Source organism: Bos indicus, chromosome 9 (assembly GCF_029378745.1).
Source record: "Bos indicus isolate NIAB-ARS_2022 breed Sahiwal x Tharparkar chromosome 9, NIAB-ARS_B.indTharparkar_mat_pri_1.0, whole genome shotgun sequence".
Lineage (NCBI taxonomy): Eukaryota > Metazoa > Chordata > Mammalia > Artiodactyla > Bovidae > Bos > Bos indicus.
Genome location: NC_091768.1, coordinates 86604196 through 86630182, shown reverse-complemented (window position 1 = coordinate 86630182; position 25987 = coordinate 86604196). Strand labels below are relative to the sequence as shown.

General features: G+C 36.0%; 1 protein-coding gene across 3 annotated transcripts in view; it reads right to left on the bottom strand.

The window, feature by feature from the left end:
- TAB2 (TGF-beta activated kinase 1 (MAP3K7) binding protein 2) overlaps positions 1-25987 on the bottom strand; it is an 84893-nt gene that overhangs the window by 51743 nt on the left and 7163 nt on the right. The window contains exon 2 of one of the 3 annotated variants that reach the window (XM_070796331.1): positions 8276-8424. The exons of 1 other annotated variant lie outside the window; for it this stretch is intronic. The gene's annotated coding sequence lies outside the window, so the exon portion shown is untranslated. Of the gene's footprint in view, positions 1-8275; positions 25393-25987 lie in introns of those variants that run through there. One more of the 3 variants, XM_019967567.2, reaches the window with a different exon arrangement.

The window sequence follows — 25987 nt, the reverse complement described above, 5'->3', positions numbered from 1 at the left end:
TCTGGTTCCATAACTTCATGGCAAATATATGGGGAAACATGGAAACAGTGACAGACTTTATTTTTTTTTGGTTCCAAAATAACTGTAGATGGTGACTGTAGCCATGAAATTAAAAGACGCTTGCTCCTTGGAAGAAAATTTATGACCAACCTAGACAGCATATTAAAAAGCAAAGACATTACTTTGCTAACAAAGCCTTTGAGGCCTTCCTTTCCCACGTATATGGGACAATCATTTGTCTTAATTGGATAACTCAGACAAAGCTACTTGAAAACCAAATATTAGGTTCAAAATAAGTGCCAGGTAAGTGGTATAAACTGTGCTATAGGTGTTCACAGTGCTCTCAGGCCTGAGGGAGGAGGTGGAAGGGCCTTAAATCATCACAAGGTTGAAGTATGAAGCAAGGCAATCCAATAAATACTAGGCAGGTTCCGGAGACAATGAGTCAGTCACCTGTTTGGCCAGAAGGAGGAGGGACAGGAGGAAAGAGGATTAAGAAGAACGAGTTTCGGGTGGGGAGTATCTACAAGAGAAGATGAGAAAGGTTGATGAAGGCTGTAAGTGTACAGTGGCTTTTATAGACAGTCTTGAGACACACGAATGGTTTAGCTTATCATTATGTAAATCAATATATGTATTTCAATCTTTGCCCTGTTTGTACATGGTTGAGTTTTACCGGGACAAATTTACTACTATAACAAAGAAAAATATAGCTTATGTTGAATATCATGGAAGAACAGGACAAAATACATAAAACTAAAATTCACTTCTCAACTGCACTGGGATTCTCCTTTAGCTTAATAGACAATAAGGTAAGAGGTTGTTCCATTTTAACATATATACTATCCTAAAATTTAACTCCGATTTCCATAGTGACCTCCAGAGATACTAATTTTTTTCTATAAACAATGGAATCTCGGCTTGGACAGACCCCTAGAAAATTATGTTATAAACGTATATAATTTAGGGAGTTAGAGAAAAGTCTTGATGCCCAGTAGACTCTTTTTTTTTTAACCAGAGGTCCATTCATCTATCCAATTTTACCTCTTAAAACCAAACTGTGACAACAAACAGAAACTTTTACACAAGTAATATTAGTTTCAAAGTGGAGAGACTATCTTGTTCACTGCTGTATCTTAAATATTTAGAAAGTGGAAGGCAAGTAGTGGATGCTCAGTAAGTATCTGTTGTAATAAATCTCTAAATAAAGATCAGAATACATCTAGATTAAAGACTACTATAAAAAGTGGTAGCTATCCCTCCAAACTACAGTGTTTGTCTTACCCTTGGCTATATGTGAGTGCTGCTATAATAGGTGTTTTGAAAGTGCATCAATGTAATTGATATATTAGGCAACAATTTGAGCACTAAATGAATTCTGCTGTGAATTCATCTGTCAGAAACACTAGGTGAATGCAAAAAACCACACTCAGCTGAAACAAGCTGCCTATGAACACTCAAAATGTAAACATGAACACACCTCAAACATCTGCCAGCAACCTCAGCTTACTGCAGCTTCGAGGAATCAGTCACACCCATCCACAACTTGTGTTCAACTTTCTTTCCGATTTCAAAAAATCATTCTTCACTTCGCAATAACAAGCTTCCACAACTATGTGAAAGTTCCTTCTATAAGGCAAACTTTAGGACTATTTAAAAGCAAAGTACAGTATTTATTTGTATAAATATTATATAAGTACTTACACATATTTCTTAGCCATGTGACATGTGTAAAATTACAGTATCATGCTTTTTAAGGTTTCTACTTTTTAAAATGTTCACTGATGACATTCTGAGTGTTGTACCCCAATTCCATTTTTCTTGTTAAGTCCTGTGGGGTTCTATTTTTTAGTTTTTGACTATAGTGGTGCTTTTTAGGGACACATAACCTCAACAACCATTACTAAATTTCCCAGGATGTCTAATGGGAAGGGGGAGTGTTTCAACTTATGTACTTGGTTGTCAGTATGATGTTAACAGTTTTTTATTACTAAGTTTAACTTGTGTCTCTTCTGTGGACTGGCTGATGACTGTGCAGTGAGTTAGCTGCTAATTTTTTTTGAAGTTAAAGCAAGTTTTGAAACTTTTTGGCCTTAATAAGGATTTCAGAAGTAAACTGAAAAAAAAAGTATTATCTTTCTAATTATATACACTATTTTAAGTATCTCTTTCATTACTGATGACGTAAGTATTTCATCAAATGTCAGTGAAAGAGAAGTCGCTCAGTCGTGTCCGACTCTTCGCGACCCCATGGACTGTAGCCCACCAGGCTCCCCCGTCCTTGGGATTCTCCAGGCAAGAGTACTGGAGTGGGTTGCCATTTCCTTTTCCAGGGGATCTTCCTGACCCAGGGATTGAACCCGGGTCTCCTGCATTCCAGGAAGACGCTTTAACCTCTGAGCCACCAGGGATATAATAGTTGATACTTCACATTTAATTAATTTTAAAATAATCTACAAATGTAATTGAATGAAAATTTCAAAATTACTTTTAACAGCAAATTATTAGAATTGTATTTCTTGGAACACGATGTTACATCTTTATTAAAGCAAACTTGCTGCTCTCCAAAGTCTGTAATATCAAATTATTTTCCTAAGAGTTAAAATGTAAGAATTACAGCTATGGCATTTAAAAATCTAAAATTCAAACACTATCATCATTTATGATAAAAAAGAATAAATATAATCCATCTTTAGCATAAACTTTAGCATAGAACAGCTGTAGTCTTGAATCACTTTACATATTTGCAAAAATAAAATAATAGAAACACATCAAATTAAGCCACCTAAATGCTACTGACTTGAATTACTTATCATGTTCAGATTTAGTGTTACTTAAAAGCTTAAAGGGAACAAAGGATTATGTTACCAGAAAATGTATTTCTCAACTTTATAAGCCTATAGTAATTTATTTTCTATAGAAAAACAATATTAATAGTGTAATTTTATACATGTCAAATGGCTAAGACGTAACATAATGGCCCATTCTATCTCCTCTTAAAAAAAAATTCCCAATTTACTCATTAATACACTGCCTCAAGTCCATGAATACTGACCATTTCTTATGGTTAAAAGGTTTAGCAGTTATAAGTTCCTCTAAAAGGAATGTGCAAGTCAGCCACACTTGGCAATTTATGTACTGTGGTTTTGTGGTGAGTGCTACCATTTTCTAAGGATCAAGAAAAGTGCAATAAATCTAAGGCAGAATGGTTATAATTCATCAAAACATATTATATAACTACCTTGTGTGTATTTTCCAATTCATACTTCATTATTATTTTCCAATACATTAGGGCTTTAAGATGGAAACAAAGTTACTTCTGAGTGTGCCCCTTTTAATGTAATTTTTGGATAATCCATCTCCTGTATAAATATCTTTAAAAGAAAGCACAATATAAATAAATGATATGATAATGAACTCCTATTTATAGGTAAAGAGGAAAAAAGAGCAGAAAAGAAAATGAAAGCACTTGAAAGAACCAGTTTTCATCTTACATCCACCATAAACATTTGGAATGGACTAAGTAAGACTCAATGACATGTGAAAATTACAATAACTTGGCTATAATATTAATCTAAATTGACATTTTAAGATGAAGATTTAGAGAAAGTTAGCAGAAATTTCACCAACTGATTCCCATGCAGTTTCAGCCCCTTACTTGACCTGTTTCTTCTGTTTATCTCATCGAATTTAACATAATCTTGTTAAGTATGTGCCAGTGTTTCAAATCTAACACTATGGAACTGTTAAAAAGTCAGTTGTTAATCTTGTTATAGTTATGGGGGATGAATTTTATATTAGATGGTCAAGAATAATTTCAAAACTGTACAGAAACTTCTATCTCAACATATTTATTATATATAAAGCTATTTCACAATTCTCCAATTATAGATACACTTAGAGAAAATTTAATATCATATAATTGAATAAAGAACCAAAAATCTCATTATGTAATACTTATCCATAAATCTAGAATGACTTTCATAACAATATAAACTATGAACATATATGAAAGTGATCATCTACTCAACATTTTGATTTATGACACACTTTCTAATGCATTATTGTTATATATTTTCATATATACTATACACATTGCTTATGCAAACATTTGTTGCAAGTCTACTACTCACTCTCTACTATAGTGGGTGCTGAAAATATTAAAATTAATAAAAGCACACTTTTCAACACTCAAGAAATTTACCTCTTAGTAGAGAAAGACAAATACATCAATAAGTAAACGTAATAACTGAACTGTAACTGAGCTGTGTTGCAGTGCACAGCGGAAACATAGGAGGGGCCAATCAATTCTGAGGGAAGTAGAGAGTTTAAGGGTAGGATTAATTAAAGAGGGCAACACCTAAGCTCGGTCTTAAAAGATAAAAATATGTTTACCAGGTGGGCAGGCAAGAGGGGAAGAAAATTTCAAACATAAGTAGCTGCCTGGGAAAAGACTTGAATCAGACAGCATGGCAAGTTTGGATAACCACAAGTAGCTGGTTCATGTTGAAGGGCAGGGAGTGAGAGGAACAGGGAGAAAGTGTGATACAGGATGAAGCTGAAGAAGTAGGGTAGGCATGGGCATATCCTAGATGATCTTAATTGCTTTCCTCTGCCCCATATGTGCTGAATCCCACAAGTCAGCAAGAACAACACGCCTCTCACTTTCCAGATCCACCTAATTTATCTCTGAAGTTCCAAGCCCTGCCTGGTTCTGTGACATTCCACACAGTCCCAGAGGCGGGCACGCAGTCATTCAGTAACACTCACTGTGCGGCACTGAGAGGTATATAAGCAGCAGTGGAGATCAGGACGCAGTAGTGCCTAGAACTCAGGAACTGAGGAGAGGCAGGAGAAATTTCACAAAAAACGCAGTACTTGGACTTCACCATTACAGATAAATCATAAAGAGTCTTGCAGGATATCACTGACAACTGTTTGTGTTAGGGAAAAGACCATGAAAGAACAGGATAAATTTGAAGAATTATAGCTGTACTGCAGAAGGGAAGTGAGTTTAAGGCTAAAAAGGTGGAAAGTTTTCAATGAAAAATGCACAGATTCCAGATTATGTACAAGATCAAGAAAATTCTACTGGCCTGGAATTTTCATAAATACAATCTACTTTTTGGTTCACCTTAATGTCTGTGATTCATTCCACAAACACTGCCCACTGTAAGCCAGGTAACGTGCTCTAAATATGCAAAGATGAATAAAATATAGTTCCTGCTTTTGAGAAAATCATAAACTAGTAAAATTCAGATTTATATGAGACTTCTTATAGCATTTATCTCACTTCATCATCCCCACATGTGAAGCAGAGAAGACAAATGTTACTCCACTTTTTTTTCTTTTTAACTGAAGAGAATAATGGAAAGATGTATTAAGAAGCGTATTTACAATTCCAACTAAGTCAGTAGCAGAGCTGTTTTCCAGGCCAGTTCCCAACTGTGGTGTCACTATCCAGTGCTAGCACCATCAGCTGTGAATGAAAATTTGTTGCTGATCATGAAGTACCAGAGCTCCATCTATAACAATATAAAGTATCCATCCTACGGACAAGCATATGTGTTTAAAGAGGAGCGTATAAGAATGTCAGTTTAGTTCAGTCAGTCCATCGTGTCCGACTCTTTGCGACTCCATGGACGTAAGAATGTCACTTCAGTGTATATCACTAAAAGAACAATCTGAATAACCGTTTAGGAATGAATGAGTAAATCAATGTACAGCAATTTTGTTTTTAAGTCGAGTAAGATATAGCCAAATAATTATATGCAAAGGCCTATTAAGACATTACTGGATTAAAAAAGATGCAAAACTCATGTATAATGATGGCCTTGTGTTAAAAAAAAAAAAAGACACCAAAAAAAGTTTGAAACAGGTATTTTTATATGAATGCACAGGTAATGCTCTGAAAGGATACACACTAATTATTTTGGAGACCTGGCTGGGAAAGGAACACATAGACAGAAAGTGGTCCAAGGAGATATAGTCATCTCTGTTATGTTTTAATTTTTTATAAGAATATATATTCATGTATTTTTGTATAATTATGCATAAACAATGGAGATTAGAGCAGAATATTTTCCCTATAAAAGTATTTCCTGTATATTTTCTATGTATTTCCCCATAACACTACTTGTATTCTGATATGGGGGGTCAGAGAGTAGGTGCAGCATAGAATTATTTCAAAGTACCAGAACTGAGCCAATTCAATGTATTTTCAAATAACCCTATGCCTATGCTATCAATGCTGAAATTGTTACTAATATACTTAATAACTGCAACAATGCTCAATCATCAGGAGTCTTGACAGATGGGATTTAAAAGTTCACACATAAAGGTGGACAAGGGCACTTTCCTCTGAGCTTACAGCATGATCACTTTGGTGAGTCAAAGTGATTGTGTAAGTGACCATGTAAGGATCGGGTTCTGTGCTGAACAATGTTAACCTATATTATTTCAGTTCTCACAATATTCCTGTAAGGAAAAGTGAGAAATTACAGGTAAAATTCTTCACACATGATGCTTAGGTAAGTGCTGGCCTTCATAGGTATTGCTACTGCCTAATCTCTAACTTTTTTAAGTTTCAACCCTCACTCTTGCAGTCAGCTTTTCAAAAGACTCACTGACTTAAGTGCGAGAATGCTAAGAAATGAATCTGCAATGGATTCTCATGACCTACTGAACTAAATCCAAACTCCTTCATCACACATTTGAAAGCACGTGTGGCATAGCTCCACCATCCACCATATCCTTCTATACCCTACTATTCTGTAGGCATACTGGGCTGTTTACAATTTTTAGAACACATTATATACTTTGACTTCTACAACTTAGGAATACTCTTGTCTTTCTTGCTAAGGATTTCTATCTACTCTTCAAGGCTCAGTAGAAATATTACTTTCTCTACAGTTTTTTCCACCTCTATTATAATACTTTTTTATGGTATTACTTGTCCATAAGCCCACTGAAAATAAGGTTAATTTATTTTTACATCCCTAGTGCACCTAATAAAGTGTTTTATATACAATTTACATTCAATGATGTAGAAAACTTTCACCATTACTCATAGCCCCAGTGATAACTAGTAAGACTTCAAATTCAGAAGCAATTCTCTCTTATCTCCCCTTCAATTCATCTACCAGTGGTAACGACCCTAGTAACTCTGGTAGTAGCTCTCTTTCATGCCCTAATTCAGCACTCAGTGAGATATAATTATTTCAAAGCTAAACAAATAAAGTGGCACAGAATCAGTGACCTAACGTTGACAAGACTGGCTGACATTAAATTCATTATATGCATGAACACTGGAGGAAGGCATACAAAGCATAAGCTAGGATATCAGAATCATCTTTTAAAATCACAAGTGGGATATAAAATTCCTTTGTTCAACTTTGGGTAATCTCTAACCTATCTGAACTGAACTTTAAAATCAAAAGATATGTATGGTCATCTATCCTTTAGCAAATAAAGTCATCTTTTATGGATTAACTGTTTCTAAATCTATACGAATTAGTAAAAGTGATAAATATCCTTAAAAGCTAACTTAGCCCTCTAAACATTCACAAGTAGTTCTTTCTCAGTTAAAATCTACCTTAATTTTTAGTTTTGCGGCTACCTTCCACAACAACTCCAGCTACTGATGACTTTCTCGCCTGGTTTCTTTTGGGCAATCAAGTAAAAATATAGCAAATACTAGTTATATACTTACATTTAAAACAGAATTAAATTCTTCAGGTAAAACTATTACATAATACATTACCTGATTCTATCCAGGAATTTTCTTTCAATTTCCCCACTCCCACCCCACCCACATTTTTGAAGACCATATTAACTCTTTATATGAAGGTACTCACAGTGTAGATTAGTTGAGGACCTCAAGACAGAGAACTGTTTCATTTATTTAATTCTCTAAATTACTTGTACCGTATGTGAACCTCTTAAAGGAAGACAGTTTGGTTGTTTCTGTACTTCTCAATGAAGACCAGAGTACTTTTTGTACATTTTTACAGGGCTTAACTCAATAGCATTTCCAATTAATTTTTCTTTAATTGTTTTTCCATTAGTTTGCTGTTACAAACAAGTTAAATTAGAAATAGTCAGGCAAAAGGTATGTTAAAGTCAATACTAGTTGCATGTCACCCAGTGGTTAGGGATGTTACTACACTGTAAGCAAGATGACCAAAGTTTTGAAAGTAAAGTTTTGCTTATTATAGATTTCATAGTAAGGCAGTTACATGGCTAAGCTTGACTGGTGCCATGGACTTTAGCATACCTGGAAATAGAAAAATTCAAATGGTAGCTGTTCTTGATTGGCCCATTGCCATTTTTGCAGCTTACAAATTTTTAATTAAGTAACTGCAGTGAGCTCATCTCTACTGGATACTTCTTTTCCAGGGCAGGTCCAGGAACTGGGTCTGGAGCCTTGAAAGCAGAAGAGAAACTAGAGTAAACTAGAGGTAGGCAGAACAAGAAACGTGACCAGATAACATTGTGAGCTAATAGCAGTGAGGTAGTCCCCAGTGTCTCACATAGGAAATATTCTTAAATGGAAAAGACTCTCTTAAATACAAGTTACCAAAAGATGCTATTTGCATTACTTAATTCATTGTCTTCATCTACCCAACTCTGCTCTAAACTCCCAATTCTAGAAACTAAACCAGTAGCCTTTGTGAAATCTCTACTGGCTTTCAGCAACAGACTGTCCAATATGGGACCAGAGTATATAGAACGAGAAAACCAACAGTAAGTTCATTTTCATTAGTAAGACTGGAATTGTAAAGTTCTCATTTTTAGGTCACTTTACTCTTCTCTTTTGCTATCTTATTTCCAATTACCTTCTGTTTCCCTAAATTCCTACAATCAGTTCTCAGACTTTTCTTAAGAAATGCTTTAGATACATCTAAGCAGTGAAATAAAGTTCCAATTTTTAAGAACACTTGGTAATTCTTAAAGAGGAACGCAAAGAACAGCTCATAAGATGTGGTTCTTAACCACACTAGAAATTCTTTTTTCCATTACCAAAATAGAGTCAATGATTTTTTTTTTTTTTTTTTTGGTTAGGTCCACATTATTAAAACACACACAAGAAAACTTGCAAGTACAAAGGTTACAGAAATGGTAGGCTATTAAAAATGTTAGACTGTTGTACTAATTAGATTACTAGGGCCTAGAAATGATGTTCTTATGCTTGGCAAGCTGATAATTTTAGGAGTGTCTAAGAAAGAAGAGACTCAATCCCACAGTAGTCAAAATAAACTGAATCTTCTGCTGTTGTCCAATGATGGCAGATGGTGAGGATTGTAACAGGACAAAAAAGTAGTGAAGACAAGGATGCAAAGAACTTAACTCCCTGCATTTCTAGTAACTAGGACACAGCAAAGCAAAACAGAATGAAAGTAGTTTTTAAGGACAGGGTCAATTTTCCACCTTTTGTAATGGCATGCTGTAGATGAAAATATTCTGGTAGAGCAAGATCTAGGTTCCAAATCTGGTTCCTGTACAAACTAAAACTCTGCAGGAGTTTCTGTTCTATTAAACGGGATAGCATTCCCTACCTCAATGGATTGTCATGAGAATTAGCACCTAACAACCTGGCAGACAGTAGGTATTCAATATAGCTTTCTATATGCTCAGTTGTGTCAGTCTCTTTGTGACCCCACGGGCTAGGGCCTGCTAGGGTCCTCGGTCCATGGGATTCTCCAGGCAAGAACACTGGAGTGAGTTGTCATCTTCTACTCCAGGGGATTGCCCTGACCCAGGGATCGAACCCACACTCTATCATCTCCTGCAATGGCAGGCGGGTTCTTTACCACTATGCCACCTGGAAAGCTTTGCTCTAAACATGAGTATACTTAAGCTTTCATTTTCATAAAATGCTGAAATGACAGCTGTGTGGCAAGCTTTAGCTTTAAATAACTCAACTGCATCACATCCTAAGAGAGATAACCTGATTTATCAACATTGATCCCAGAACAAGGCAAATGTGAGAGAGCTCAATTCTGAGAACTGATGATAAACAAAAACAAAACAATTTACATTTAGGATAAAGAGAATTAATGGTAAACAAGTAAGGAGACAGGTAATTCTTCCTCTTTCAAATAAAGCAGAAAATACTTTTGTCAACACATCTCTAGTCAAAACATTATAGAACTGGGATACAGTGTCTTTTAAAAAAACAAAAGGAATCAATATATGATCTAACTTGGTCTTTAAGTCAGGAAATGCTTTAAGGGTGTAGAAAAGCCTTACATTTGAGCAATAATTTTCCTCTTACTGATAGAACAGTGGGTTCCACATAAAATTATTATTTACCAAATATGGTTCAGAGCTCAGATTACACCTTCCCTGGCATTACCAAGTAATAGAGCAAGTATCACAAGCCACAAAGAATTCTAAAAAGAAAAGAAAAAAACCTTCTTTTCTTAAAGTTTACTTTAAATGTGTTCACTACTACAACTTTATTTCAGAGGTTGTAAAAGTTAACATGGAAAGAATCTTACTCAAAATAGATGATTTACTTAGAGATGATAAAATAAGTTAAGTTTTGCCAGAAGGCATAATAAAGAGTATTTAAGAATGAGGATTCCCATTCATTAACCCATATGGATAGGCTTTCAGTTTACAGACCATTGAAAGAAACACTTTTCTAGATAAACCATTAATTTTTGGTGTTTTTATTTTATAACCAGATTATCACATTGAAATCTCATTACTCACATAATGTTTCAGTTGATTCTTTTGGATTTTCCAGATATAAACTGTCATTTACAAATAAATGTGCCTCCTCCCTTTCAATAATTACACCTCTTATTTTGTTTTTGGTCTAATTATACTGGCCAGCATTCTCAAGACAATGTTATGTAACAGTAATGCCAGCCAGACCTTTTTTGATTCATGAGTTTTTAAAGGAATTTAGTATTTCACTAAATACTAAAATAGAAATTCCAGTATTTCACCATTTCTAGTAACAAAATGCTGGCTTCTGGTCTGAGATATATAAAATCTTATATATCTATGTTCATTTCTTTTTGTTTCACTAAGGATTCTTATTAGAAACAAATGTTGATTTCCCTTCTTTTGATATCCCTCAGGATATTCACATGTCCCATCACATAATATGACTTAATCTGATTTATTCCTAACAGGAATACCACTCATTTGTAGTATTGTTCATGTAATGCTAGATTCCATTTGATTTTATTATGCATTTTTTGCATCAAATTATGTAAGACTGGTGTGCAATCTTCTTTTATGCTCATATTTTATGTTATCTTGGTTTTGTAAAAAGAATATGGAAGCTTACTTTTTCCCCTCCATGTTCTGAAATACATAATTATCTGGTGCTTTTCGTAAGGAAGAGTCTTTCTACCAGTTAAGACCAGAATTTTCATTTGTGGCTCCAGATCCTATCCCTTTTTTTCCTGTTTCTTTGAGAAAACCAACACCTTTTCTTTTCAGTCTCTCACTTCAACCTAAGAATATGTTTAAGTCTTAACCATCTTAAACATACATTATGCACAAACTCATACACAAAAATTTTCTTTACTAGTTAAGTCTTGTTCAGCAAGTATTTATTTACAAAGCTATTTATTAAAATTGCTACTCTATTCAAGGCATGAGAATGAACTGCAGTTCCTGCTTTCTGCCTATCACTAATCCAGTAAGGAACACAAACAGGCAAACAAAAGTCTGCAACAACAATGCAAGGAATAAACAAGCCATGCCAGGCCATCTCTCTCTAACATCTGTGCCTTTCCAAACTTCTCTGAGCAGTAATGCTCTGGCCTCAACTTTACTTTAATCTGCCCTCAAGTTTCCTCCCTTGGTAACGGTTTCATTCAAATCACCAAATTCAATAACCTCTTCAGGATCCTTACCTATCATTTTGTAATAACTTGGCTGCTTGATTCATATATTTTTAAAAATAAATACAATCACATCTTCAAACATATTCAGTTAAATTTTGCTTTTTAAAAGAAAGTTCACAAAATATTTTAAGTTTTATTGCATATGTGTGTGCTAAGTCGCTTCAGTTGTGTCCGACTCTGTGATCTGTAGCCCGCCAGCTTCCTCTGTCCAAGGGATTCTCCAGGCAATACTGGAGTGGGTTGCCATGCCCTCTTCCAAGTGATCTTCCTGACCCAGGGATCAAACCTGCATCTCTTGTGTCTTCTGCATTGTCAGGCGGGTTCTTTACCACTAGTGCCACCTAATTTACCATATCATTTCATTTTTATGAAAAACCATTAAGTAAGGTCAGGTACTTATTACTCTCCTTTGCAAGGTTCAGAAAAATTAAGTAATTTTCTGATCATCAAAACTCCAAATAGCAGCAGAGTTAGAGCCAGAAATGTAGTTGTGGCTTTCTAACTTCAGGTCCAGGGCTCCTTCCTCTATAGTTTATTAACTTGACTCATTAATTAAGTACTAACTTGAATGCTTTCTGATCATGCTCTTCTTGAAAACTTTTCTGGTCAACACTGCACATTCTTCTAGTTTCCAAGGTTCCTTGTTTCAGTGCTTCTTGTTTGTCAAAAGGATTTAAGTACAAACTATGACATTTCTCCTTTCACTTCTTCCTCTGGTATCTTATCTACACTTGTAGTACTAATCTAGGGGAGGCTTCTTTAAGTAGCTGCTTTCTGTTCTGATGAAAATTAAACAATCAGAATCATAGAATTCAATGTTGAAAGGGCCTTAGAGATTTAGTCCAACATCCTTATTTAATAGAAAAAAAACATAAAGTTCAACTTACACAAGTCACTAGCAGGATTTGAATAAAAGTTTAAGACAATATTTGCCTTTTTAAACTTATGAATCATAAAATATACACTTATACAGCATATTTATATATAGTAAACAGAAAGCAACTAAACAAATTTCAAGAGTAATTATTGGATCCTGTTTCATTTTTGTTAAAGATACTTGTCCATATTTCTAGTATGACAATACTAATGTATGAGTCCATTCACCAAAGGTTTTTTTTTTTTTTAAGTCACAGAATGGCAATAAAGATAAAACCCATTCAATTTCACAAACTCATGCATTAGTTATCTATCTTCCAGATTTTTAAAGGGGACTTGGGAATCAAAATCATACCACTCTCTACCCTAATGCTTCCCACCTAGGTTGATAACCACAACCTTGTCTACAAGGCAGGAACAGATGCCACTAGACTGTCTGCTGAACACGGCCTAAAATACGGCCTGGTATGTGGTGAGCACTGAAAACATGTCAGTTACCACCGCTTCTCCAGCAATTACTACTTCTGAATATATTCGTATGATTATAAAAACAGCCATACTAATGATTCAGCCACATACACAAGCATCCTGTTAGAGGACCCCCTACCTTACTCCACTCCTTCCAGTCTATTGGCCAGGTTCTTTTTTTAGCAAGCAGAGCCACAATCCTAGTTATATAGGAATACCCTTCCAACCACTCCCAAGCTAGAAGCAGTTTCATATCTCAACATCAGAGTCTACAGGCTCTGAAAATTAAGAGCTTATTTTAAAAGGGAATTTTCCACTGCAACACTTCTAAACTACTAAACTTGTTTACCCATGATACAGAATACATGAAAAATAAAAGGGTATCTCATGTAAAGCAAGATTTTTTTTTTTCCATCTGAATTGTGCTGAAGTTTAAACTTAAACTCTTCCCCAAACTGGCTTCCCCTCTTCAACTTCCCGTTTTCATTAGAAATAGCAATTTTCTTTTTAACCTGAAAACTGAAATTACCTTTTCTCTTGCTTTCTTTTACTTTTCTCAACTGCTTCAAATTTCATCCATCCAATAACTAACATTCCTCAAAACACCACTCCTAAGACTCTCTTTATTGGATATTACAGTCAACACAGCTCACAATTACTTCTGTAGTTCCAAAATCTAAAAAGTTCTGAAAAGATTTTTTATTAAGTTTCATGTCAAAGCTCATTTGATAGTGGCAAAAATCTGCTTTGAACTGATGTGAAGCTACTTACAGGCTTTATTTAGCTTACTTACTGCAAACATTTCCATTTTCCACTGCAGAAATACTAGTGTTTAAATACTGGGTGATGCCTCAAACTTTGCTGGGGGTGTTACATAATATACAATATATTCAGCCCAATGCAGGGGTCCTGTTCTTAACTTTCCTTTTGATACTTTCCCTAACACCACTCCATGCATTTCAGCCTTCATATCTGCCACCAAGTCCTATAGGTTCTTTCCAAATACCACAACTGCCAATTCTGCTCCACCCCAACTGCTACCACATTATTCCAATCGTCCGACTTCAAAATGACCAGACCCACAGCTTATATCCCAGCCATTAACTCCTTCACATTTGACCAATCACATATAGTAGAGCAGATTAAGAGAGGTTCCTATATAACCACCCTAAGTATTTCACTGCTTTGCACAAGAACTTAAGATACTGCAACAGATACATAATAAGAGGGTAAAGACAGTGTCTGTGGTATTATATTCGAACTTCTGTGCACTTTTAAAGTTTAGTTTATCTATAACTATAAGCTAAGAAGAGGCTCTCTTTTCTCCAACTTGATGAAATTTTAAAAATTGTCTATTTACTCTGTACACAGAGTAAATACACAGTACAGAGTAAATACACAATTTTGTTAAAACAACAAAAACAAATGAAAAATATACTAGGTTCCTCCCCGTTTATCACTTCAACTAAAACTTCTCAGTGTGGTTTTCAAGGCCTTCTCCAGTTTGGTTCCACTAGAACTGGTACCTTGGACTCCCACTTGGCAGGGAAAAAGCTACATATTGCCTCTCAGAATGACCTGAAATACATAAAACACAGTACACAGGATTACAAAGAAGGCCCGCTTTATTTTAAATGAGTAAAATAAAATCAGTGATCACAAAGAAAATCAATTATACTGAAAATCACCAAGTGTTTTTCAGAACCCATATTTTTGATATATTTATGTATCAGCTTCTTTACTAACACCCAACATGTAAACTCCAGTGGGGTCTAATAACAACTAGTTTTAAAGTAGTAATTTGCATACACTATATTCTGCTGCTGCTGCTGCTGTGTCGCTTCAGTCGTGTCCGACTCTGTGCGACCCCATAGACAGCAGCCCACCAGGCTCCCCGCTCCCTGGGATTCTCCAGGGAGGGAACACTGGAGTGGGTTGCCATTTCCTTCTCCTAAACTATATTCAGAGATAGTCAAAACAGTAAACATAATATTTGTGCTTTTTCTATGACTAATAAAATCACAGCACTGGTAATACTACTGTGCTTTACTGATTAAAATCATAATAGAAGGAAAGGTTAAATTTCAGTTACAGGTTATTGTTAGTAAAAATATAAAGAGCTTTTTTTTCCCATCTAAATGCAGGGACTCCTCTAAATTCTGTCCTCAGATCCTCTTCAGGGTTTTAGAGTCTAGAGTAAAACCCTATTAAATCTAGTTACTTTAACTTCCCACTAATCCCCACACTCAGAGAAATCTAGCCTTTGTCTAAACATGTTCAACCCTGTTTTCATTCCTGACTACGCTACTGCTCTATCTTAGGATGTCATTTCTCCACTGGATGCTTGTCAAAATCTTAACTACCTTTTCAAAAGCAATTCATGTTGCATCTCCTTTCTGCATTCTTTTTCTACCGCTTCAGCCCACATGGATCCCTCCTTTTCCTAGAACTCCTAATGCACCTGTGGATCAATGCTTCATGACCCAAAATGTAATTATTCTCTTAGAGCTCCACTTCTGTGTCTCTTCATCTAAAGTGTAAGATCCCCGGGGACATGGGTGACATACTTGTATATAGCAGCACTGCCTATATGTAATACAGGCCCACAGAATGTATTCAGTAAATAAACTATTCTCCATAAGGGCTTCCCTGGTGGATCAGATGTTAAAGAATCTGCCTGTAATGTGGGAAACCCAGGATCAATCCCTGGGTTGGGAAGATCCCCTGGAGAAGGGAATGGCAACCCACTCCCATACTCTTGCCTGGAGAATCCCATGGATAAAGGAGCCTGGTGGACTACAGTCCATGGGGTCCCAAAGAGTCGAACAGGACTGAGTGACTAACTTACTCATTCTCAATAAACCAAGTAGTAGAAGATCATTTCTTTCAAAAGTTTAAGGACCAGAAAATGCATCAAGAGGACTGAAAATTCTACTAAGCAGCAAAAACAGACTCATAAAGGAAGTTTAATATTAATAATTCAACTCAATTAGAACTTAGATAGTCATTATATTAAAAACTCAGAAACTTATTTACTAGGCAGTGATGAATTCCAAGTAATAAATCAGGGAAAGAGTGCTAAAGCAGACATTAAACAATGATTCATTCAAAAAATACTAAGCATCTACTCTATGCTAGGCACAAATTCAGATTTCACAAATTCAATGGTTAAAAAAAAAAAAAAAAGATCCTCAAACAAGAATTTACTTTTAGACCGTAGACTAGAATCAGGGACCCCTGATTCTCATTCTGAAACTCTGGAACAAAAACAGAACAGGAGGTAAAGTTAGGGTGGAGAAATGTTCTCAGAAGGCAGTAAGTCATATAAAACATTATAAAGAAATAGATTTGGAGCTATTTATATATATATAATCTACATAGTATATATAAAAATAGCATTAAAAGCTCTATATACATAAAGTCTACATGGAAACAGATTTGGGGGTAAGTTTCAATTGTCTTATTTAGAATATTTGTTGCCCAGTAATACTAGATGAATGAGGTATTACTCTACTCATTGATTAATGTTTTAATCACAAACACTTCATAAAGTTTTATTTTTCTTCAGAGAGCCCAGCCAAGTTGCCCCATTTACTTTATATAAAAATAAAAAATGTATCTGTGAATATCCCAGAAGTGGATGGGTGATAGTAGTAATGGTGGTAAATATTACTCTAAGTAATCTTCTTGGAAGGTTCCAAAAGAGGGCAACGGGAATGCAGGTGGGAAACAAGAGACTGCTCTCCACGCATTTCAGTCTCTAGTGCTGATTATGACCAGATAGAAATTACCTTTCTTAAAGGGAAGTTCTCAGACTAATAGCAATGGAATTCAGTGAGTGAGGGGGGAGGATGAGTGGGTGGGACTGGCACAAATAAAGGAATAGTCTGACAGTGCCATGCTACTAAAGTATCTTGCCCAAAACTCAACCCTCTGCCTCCCACATACTAATATATGTTAATTACTAATAGTACAGGACTGATTCTGAAGCTAGAAATCTCAAGGCTTTCAATTCTTTTCCTCACCATATACAATCAGTGGCAAAGCTCTACTGATTACTCCCACAAGTGTATCTCGCATTAATCCCCCTTCTATTCCCACAACATCCTTGTTCAGGTCCCTGCTATCTGGACAACTGAAGTAACACAGTAATCTCTTATCTGATAGCTTACTCCACTCTTAGGTCTTCTAAGCTATATTTCAGAGTGGCAACGAGATTTCTAGTTCCTGAATCACTGCTGGATCATGTAATTTTCCTTCCTAAGAGAGGTAAGAGATTTTGCAGAATTCAACTGCAATGAATTTCAGTAGAAGGCGATGACATTGACCTAGGGAATAACACAAAAGAGGCTGGACAGGAAGAAAGGAGACGTAAAGACCAAGAACTTACAACAAAGGAGTTAGAAAAGTTAGATAAAGTGCAAGAAGGAACGGGTCCAAGAAAGTCAAATGAATAAGAGGTATAACAATAAAGTTTTAGTTTATTATTTTTATAACAAATAGTTTATAATTTTGTAACAATGAGTAAGATCATTTATTTATGCGCTAAGCACTAGGTCAAATGATTTATAACACATTTGCTCATTTAATGTTCTCAAGAATCCTCAGCTGATGACACACTGGTCTCTCCCAGAGAAAATAAGGATTATTTTATATAGCCCCCCTGTCTTTCCACAACAATGCCTAAAACAGAGCACTAAACAATTTATATTCTGACTATGTTGATGTCAACAATATCAGAAGAAAGCCGTTTTTCCTATAAACTTCATTAATGTTTCCTGGACTAGCACAATATATACATGTATATACAGATATATACATGGTTTTTCAGGTAGCTGGACAGGCCCTCGTGGCTCAGACGGTAGAGTCTGGCTGCAATGTGGGAGACCTGGGTTTGATCCCTGGGTCAGGAAGATTCCCTAGAGAAGGAAATGGCAACCCACTCCAGTATTCTTGCCTGGAGAATCCCATGGACAGAGAAGCCTGGTGGTCTGCAGTCCGTAGGGTTGCAGAATCGGACATAACTGAACGACTTCACTTTCTTTCTTCTTTTCTCAGGTGGGTCAAAGGTAAAGACTCAGCCTGCCAATGCAGGAGATGTGAGTTTGATCACTGAGTTGGGAAGATCCCTTGGAGGAGGAAATGGCTACCCACTCCAGTACTCTTGCCTGGGCAATCTCATGGACAGGGGAGCCTGCATGTTGCAGTCCATGGGTTGCAAAGAGTCAGACATGACTTAGCAACTGAGCATGCATGTACAGATATATACATACATGTACATAAACATACACACACAAAAAACACACACTAGAGATTTGGAAATAAAATACTATGGCTTTCAAAAATAACTGTTCTCCTGGGGCTTAAATATGAATTGGAACAGAAAAAGCTCAGGGTATTTTTGTCTTATAAAGCTCAAAGGAGAAAAGGTATAGGAAAATGTTTTTTAAAGTATATATAATCATCACTGAAAAGAAACATGGCTTATACCTCTACCATCAACCTGGAAGTGAGGGGGGACTAGGTAAAAGGAAGATCAAAGTTACTTTCTTTTAAAATGTGTATAGGAAATTTCCAATGAGATACTACTATAGACTAATTAAACTCTAAGCCCAACCTACTATTTACAATGTATGCTCTGCATACAAGAAGTCTAGGCCAGGTTTAGATTTTGCAATGTGTGTGTCTGTGCACTCAGTTGTGACCAACTCTTTGCAACCCCATGGACTGCAGCACACCAGGCTCCATATGTCCATGGAATTCTCCAGGCAAGAATATTGGAGTTGGTTCCCTGGTGGCTCAGAGGGTAAAGCATCTGCCTGCAATGTGGGAGACCTGCCTGCTTCTATCCCTGGGTTGGGAAGATCCCCTGCAGAAGGAAATGGCAACCCACTCCAGTATTCTTGCCTGGAGAATCCCATGGACAGAGCAGCCTGGTGGGCTACAGTCCACAGGGTCACAAAGAGTCGGACATGACTGAGTGACTTCACTTCACTTCGCCATTTCATTTCCTCCTCCAGGGGATCTTCACGATCCAGGGATAGAAATTGCATCTCTTGTGTTTCCTGCACTGGCAGGGGGATTCTTTAAAACCGCTATTACTGTGAAAAAAGAACGAATAACAAGGGGCAAAACGCGCGTTGTCACTGCCCTTGGGCTAGTAGTGTCGCTATGTTTGGTGTACTTTCCGGGGGTATAGTGTTTGCTTGAAAGAGTCGGGGCACTACTCAGAAAAGACTTGACCATAATTGACACTGTGGAATCTCAAAAACACACTTTCAAAAGCAAGTAAATCTAATAGCTTTAAACTTTAGTAATGTGTGTGTTCACTCATTCATTCATAAATATTTACAGAGAGCTTACTGTACTAAGGCATTGTACTAATGCTGTAAAACCTTATTCAGTGGGAGAAACTGAAAAATAAACAGAATATCATAATGTAATATGGCAAACCCTGCAATAGGGGAAATAATGTGCTAGAGATATTTATATTATAAATAAGAAAAGATCATTAATTAGCTACAACAGAAAATGTCATGCTACTTAAAAAGCATTTTCCTGAATACCTTAATAGGAAGAAAACATATCTGAATGGAACTCAGAGGATATCTTTTTATCAAGTTTGTAAACTGAGGCTCACCCTTTCCCTTTACCAATTTAATTCTGGCTCTAAGTCAAAGGTCTTAAAAAAAAGTCTCTGCTATCTATTTTGCATTCTCGTTTTTAATTTTTGTTTTTGATCTGTCTCTCTGGCTATCTGTTTTCTCTACAAAAGAAATGTTGCCTCAGAAAGGCTCTCAGCCACTTAATAATAGTATCAAAACTTGTCTACAATATGCATAAACTTTTTACTTTGTTTACAAAGATTTAGGACAAAGCTCTCAAAATTAATAAGGCACATGTGTCTATACTACTATTATAGCCATCTACTTATCAAATAAACATGATTAAATACACATTACAATAAACATATATCTCCCAAATTGTCTCCCAATCACATAATTTCTGGTGCATTCAATGTGAGATAAGGCAACAGTGTTAATAAACAAAACAATCCAAATTTTCACAAAGTTTTTCATGTGCTGGGATAATCATGTTTTTTGCTAATAAACCTTAAATAACAGTATAGTAAAAAGAAAAAGGTTATAGGTAAAATTTTTAATAAATATCACTGTAATTTCTCATACATCAACTCAACTGATGATTCTAATTTCTATTTCCAGCCTGAATTTCTTGCTTGAATTCCATTTTGTATTTCAAATTACCTACTTGACAGGTCCAGTTAAATGTCTAGTAGGCCTTTCAAAGTTAACATGTCCAAACAAAAACCCTCTTGATTGTCCAGCCCAACTTGTTACTTCACTGTCTTCCCCAACTCAGTCAACAGCGACTCCGTACTTTCAAACGCTTAGGCCAAAAATCTCTGAGTACTCCTTGACTGCTCTTTTATGCCTCAGATCCAATTCATCAACATATCCTGCCTGCCACTCAGGGTTTGTAACATATCCAAAACCTGCCCTCTTCATGCCATTTCCTCTTGTTACTGTGGTCCAAGCCACTATCAGCTCTCATTTAGATAACTGCAGTAATTTCCAATATGGCTTCCCTGCTGACATCTTTGCCCTGCCCTTAGAGTTTATTCCACAAAGAGCTGCCACAGTAAATCTTTAAAAAGGGAAGTTACCATCAGTTAACAGTTTAAATAAGAAAAACCATATGACCGTATCAATTGACACAGAAAAACCACTTGAAAAATATCAATACCCAGTCATGATAAAAACTCAAATGAGGAAAAGACAGGCACCTACAAAAAACCTACAGCTAACATGTACTTAATGGTGACAGACTTAATGCCTTCCCCTAAGATCAGGAATAAGACTAGCTTGTCTAATCTCCCCATGCCTACTAAACATAGTACTGTAAGTATTTATCAGAGCAGTAAGGTCAGAAAAGGGAATAAAATTCATTGGAAAAGAAGAAATGTAACTGTCTGTATTCACAGATATATTAGAAAACTCACACAAAAAATTACTAGAATTTATTAGTTTAGCTAAGTCTCAGGATACTGAATCTACTCACAGAAATCAACCACATTGTTATAAACTATGATAAACAACTAGAAACCAAAATTTAAAACACAGTATCATTTATGACTGCTCAAAAAAAAAAAGTGCCTAGGTACTAATCTAGCAAAACATATATAAAATGTGTGTCCGTTAGAAGCTATAAAATGCTGATCAAAGAAATTAGACAATCTAAATATAAGGAGAGATAAACTCTGTTTATGGATTGAAAGACTTAACAAAATTAAAATATCAATATCCCCTAAATAGATCTAAGGATTTAATGAAATTCCTACCAAAACTCCAGCATTTTTTTTAATAGATCCTAGATTTTACATGGAAAGGAAATGGAATAGTTAAAAACAATTCTGAAAAAGAAGAATTAGGGAAATTGTTTTAGGACTTACCATACAGCTATGGTTATCAGGAAAATGAGATACTAGTACAGGGATAAACACAAACATCAATGGATCAGAATAGAGAATCCAGAAGTAGACCATCATAGCACAGCCATCTGATTTTTGACAAAGTTGCAAAATTAATTCAATGGAGGAAGGGTAATTTTTTTTCAACAAGTGGTCTTGCAACAGCTGATCATTTCACAGACAAAAAATGAAATTCAATCTAAACTTTATAGCTTTAAGTGAAAATTATGTAAAAATGGATCACAGATCTACATATGCAAGATGTAAAGCTTTTCAGAAAATTTTTAGAAGAAAACAGGAGAATATCTTTGGAACCTAAAGTTAAGGAGATATTAGACTTGATAACAAAAGAACAATTCATAAAAGAAAAAAGATAAATTAGACTTCATAATTGCTTTTTCTTCGCAAAAGCCTCCATTAAGAAGATGAAAAGATAAGCTACAGACCAAGAGAAAATATTTGCAAATCACATATTTGACAAACTGTTTCTATCCAGAATATATAAAGAACTCATTAAACTCAACAAGAAAACAATCACATTAGAACATAAGCAAAAGACCTGAACAGACACTTCACAGAGGATATACAGACATCAAACAAGCATGTGCAAATACATTCAACACCATTAGGGAACTAGACACTAATGTTACAATGAGTTATCACTACATATCTATTAGAATGGCTGAAATAAAAAATATCCTGACAGTATCAAATGCTGACAAGGATGCAGAGAAACTGTATCTCTTCCACACTGATGGTGGGAGTGTAAAATGGTTCAGCCATTCTGGAAAAGTGGCAGTTTCTCATAGAGTTAAATATATACTTATCATACAACCCAGCAACTGTACTCCAGGGGACTTATCCTAGAGAGACGAAAACGTATTTTACCTGCAAAACTGTTCACAGCAGCTTTGTGTTTATAGCCGCAAACTAGAAACACAAAAGTCCTTCAGCCAATGACTGAACTAATTGTGGTATATCATACAATGGTACCCTTCCAACTTCCTCCCTGGAGAAGGGAATGACAACCCACTCCATTATTCTTGCCTGAAGAACACCATGGACAGAGGAGCCTGGTGGGCTACAGTCCATGGGGTCTCAAAGAGTCGGACATGACTGAGCAACTAAAACACACACTCACAAAAGTACACTTCTTAGAATTAAAATGGAAGGAACCACTGATACAAGAAACAACTAGAATGGATCTCAAGGGTATAATGCTGAGGGAGAAAAGCCAATCTCAAAAGGTCACACAATGTATGATTCCATTTTTATAACACTCTCTAAGTGACAAAATTACAGTGATGGAGAAGAGATCAGTGGTTAAGGCTGGGTAGTACAGAGGAGTTTCTTTGTGCTGATGAACAGATCTAGTTCTGTATCCTGACTGTGAGGATTATATGAATTTACATAGATGAAAATAATATAGAATTACACACACATAGCCACACTCAAATCATATTCTAACAAGTGAGAGGAGGGGAAAAGGCAAATAGCTCATGTTTTAAAATCCTTCAGTGGCTTCTAAGCTCATCCTAAATACTAAAATCCCTACGACAATCTAAAGGCACTACATGAAAAGCACATCCTCACTAGGATCTCATCTACACTTCTCCCACTGTCAACTCCAACCACACTGGTCTTCTTGCTCTTAGAACATGGCAGGCATGCTCCCACCTCTCTATTTAGAAAGTTTTCTCTTTATTACTTCACTCAGATACCTGCTCAAATGTCATCTAGTCAGAGAAGACTTCCCAGCTGTGACCACTCCCCCCACACATAAAGTGATGTCTTCTTCTTCTCTCTCTATAGGACCATAAAACCATAAACAGAACTCAAATATCCTCCTCACCTGTGCCCCTGGCATGTTCTTGTATTGATGATTGGCAGGCATTACACTTTGCACCCAGGTACTCAAGCCAGGGCGTGTAAGATTCTTACCTTACTTCACACTCAGTATGCTCAAATTCATCACCCACTCTTCTCCTTAATTACAGCCTTAACTCATCTCTTCATCAATTCTCAAATAATGGTTATAAAGCTACCTCTTCCACCCCACCCCCAGCTCCTAAATATTCTCTACTCTAGGGCCAGAGAAATCTTTCTAGAATGTTAATTTAAGCATTCCATCATTTATGGGATGAAGTCAAATCTACTTTATAGAGATTTATACAAGTATTTTCATGCTCCTCTCACTTTCCACCTCACTTCCGATTAACCCACCACTGGTACCTAATACACTGTACTGAGTAGGCGTGTCCTCTCCTACCTCCATCCTTTACACATGTTGTTCTGACTGAAATGGCCTTGCTTCTCCCAAATTCTCCTCTTCTTTGCCTATCTGGCACACAGATTGTGTCACTTTTCCTAGGAAGAACTCCCTCTCATATCTTTCCTTCCCTCACAGGGTCGGACACTCCCTCCTATAGATCCCTGACGTGTTTTACATCTAACCTGGTCACTGCATTTGCTAAAGTACTATACTAGTCTGTATACCTGTCCCTTGAGGGCAAGGACATATCTTACCCATCTTTCCAATCTCACCACCTAGCAAAGTACCTGGCACACAAGCAGGACTCAAAACTAATTCAAAACTACTGGATAGGTGAATTAGGTTGACTCAGGGTGAAAGGATGAATCAGGCAAGACTTCTTGGGTTAGTCAGCTGTTGTGCACAGGTGTATCATGGAAGGCATATGAAACAAACTCTATGGAGTTTCTATTCTTTTGGTCATGTACTACCCTACAGAAGTTGAAGTACTGATTCCGCAGCTTGGTTAGGCTAAGATCACCAGTTCCATTTTCCCGTGAACCAGTTTCCTTCCTCAAAAGAATACAATGGATTTATTTCATTCACAAAGCTACTGCAAGGGCTCTGAACCGTCATCCTATAAATTCACACCGGTGTTCACGAAGAGAAGGAGGATGTCTCACTCAGGGCAACCCTTACCTCAGCTAGAAAAATCTCAAGAAAAAGAAAAATCAAGCTCAACCAACAGGTGTCAATAATTTTCATCTGTAAAAAAGAAGAATTGGCTTTGTGCAAATGGAAAGTTGTTTTGAAACCTCATTTCCACATGTTTCTTTTTCCATTTCCTTTGAAAATCATCATAAAGCAGCAAACAGCACCTAGGAAGTACAGTCCAGGTTCCCACTTGTCACAAGGCAAACACCAAATCACTCTCAATGCAAATACACAGTGCCTGATGTCCAACTTTTGATGACAGTGATCCCTTAAGATACCTTGAGAACCTTTTCTCTTCAATTCTAGTGACTACTTAACTGTGACCCCTTCATACATCAGCTTGCGTCCCAAAAAGCAGATGCTTATTTTATCTGGTCATCAATAGTCTTTTAAAAAGTAACCCAAGCAATTTTACCACAGTGTGCTCAATGAATTAAAATGCAACACATACCCTGTTCTGAATTCTTTCTAAAAAGTAGATTTTCTTGCCTGTATTACTATCTTCTCTATAACTATTTTCTAGTGATAACTCACCACCAATAAAAGCTAATGAAAGGAAAATGTTAGTATAAGCATAACTGTGTAATACAAGTATACTACTAATCTGTTAAATGTTATTTATACAAATAGCAATTAATACTCATTAGTAGAGCAAAATATTCTACAACAACCACCAGTTTGATGAATTAACATAAAAAACTTTTAGAAAAAATCAAAGCAAAAAAATCAGTCAATTTAGTAATAAACATCAGGAAATTTAGCACTAAATGTTTTCTGAATGTGAAATATGGACATAGAAAATAATATTGAATTTAAAAAAATATTGGTGATGTTTTATTTCATCCTTGGTCTGAAGAGTTACTGTAAATTAAATAATAAAGAAGTTGCTTCCCTTTTACTTGTTGAGAAAAATGAACTGAACAAGTATCCTGAAAGAAAAACCTAACAAAACTAAATTCCAAGAGTAAAATTGCTTCCCATTATTTAAGTATAGTTAACTAAGTGAAAATTTACTTTTTTGCACTTTTTCACCTCAATAATCCACTGTTATTCTCCCAGAATCTGTCTTCTGCACTAGCCAAATAGACAAGTTAAATGATCAGATCAACCCCCCAGAAACTCTGAAGTTTCTGATAACAGCACTAATCTCTAGAATATACCTCAGAGTATGTGATATATTGCTTTTGACTTACTATTAACATTGTGGCAAGTATGGGCACGGGCTGGTTGCAGGGGTCACAAATTTTCTTTAACAGATGGATTCTTTCGAATCATTTTATTAAAAACAATCAGCATTCATGTACTTCCACCAAAACCTTT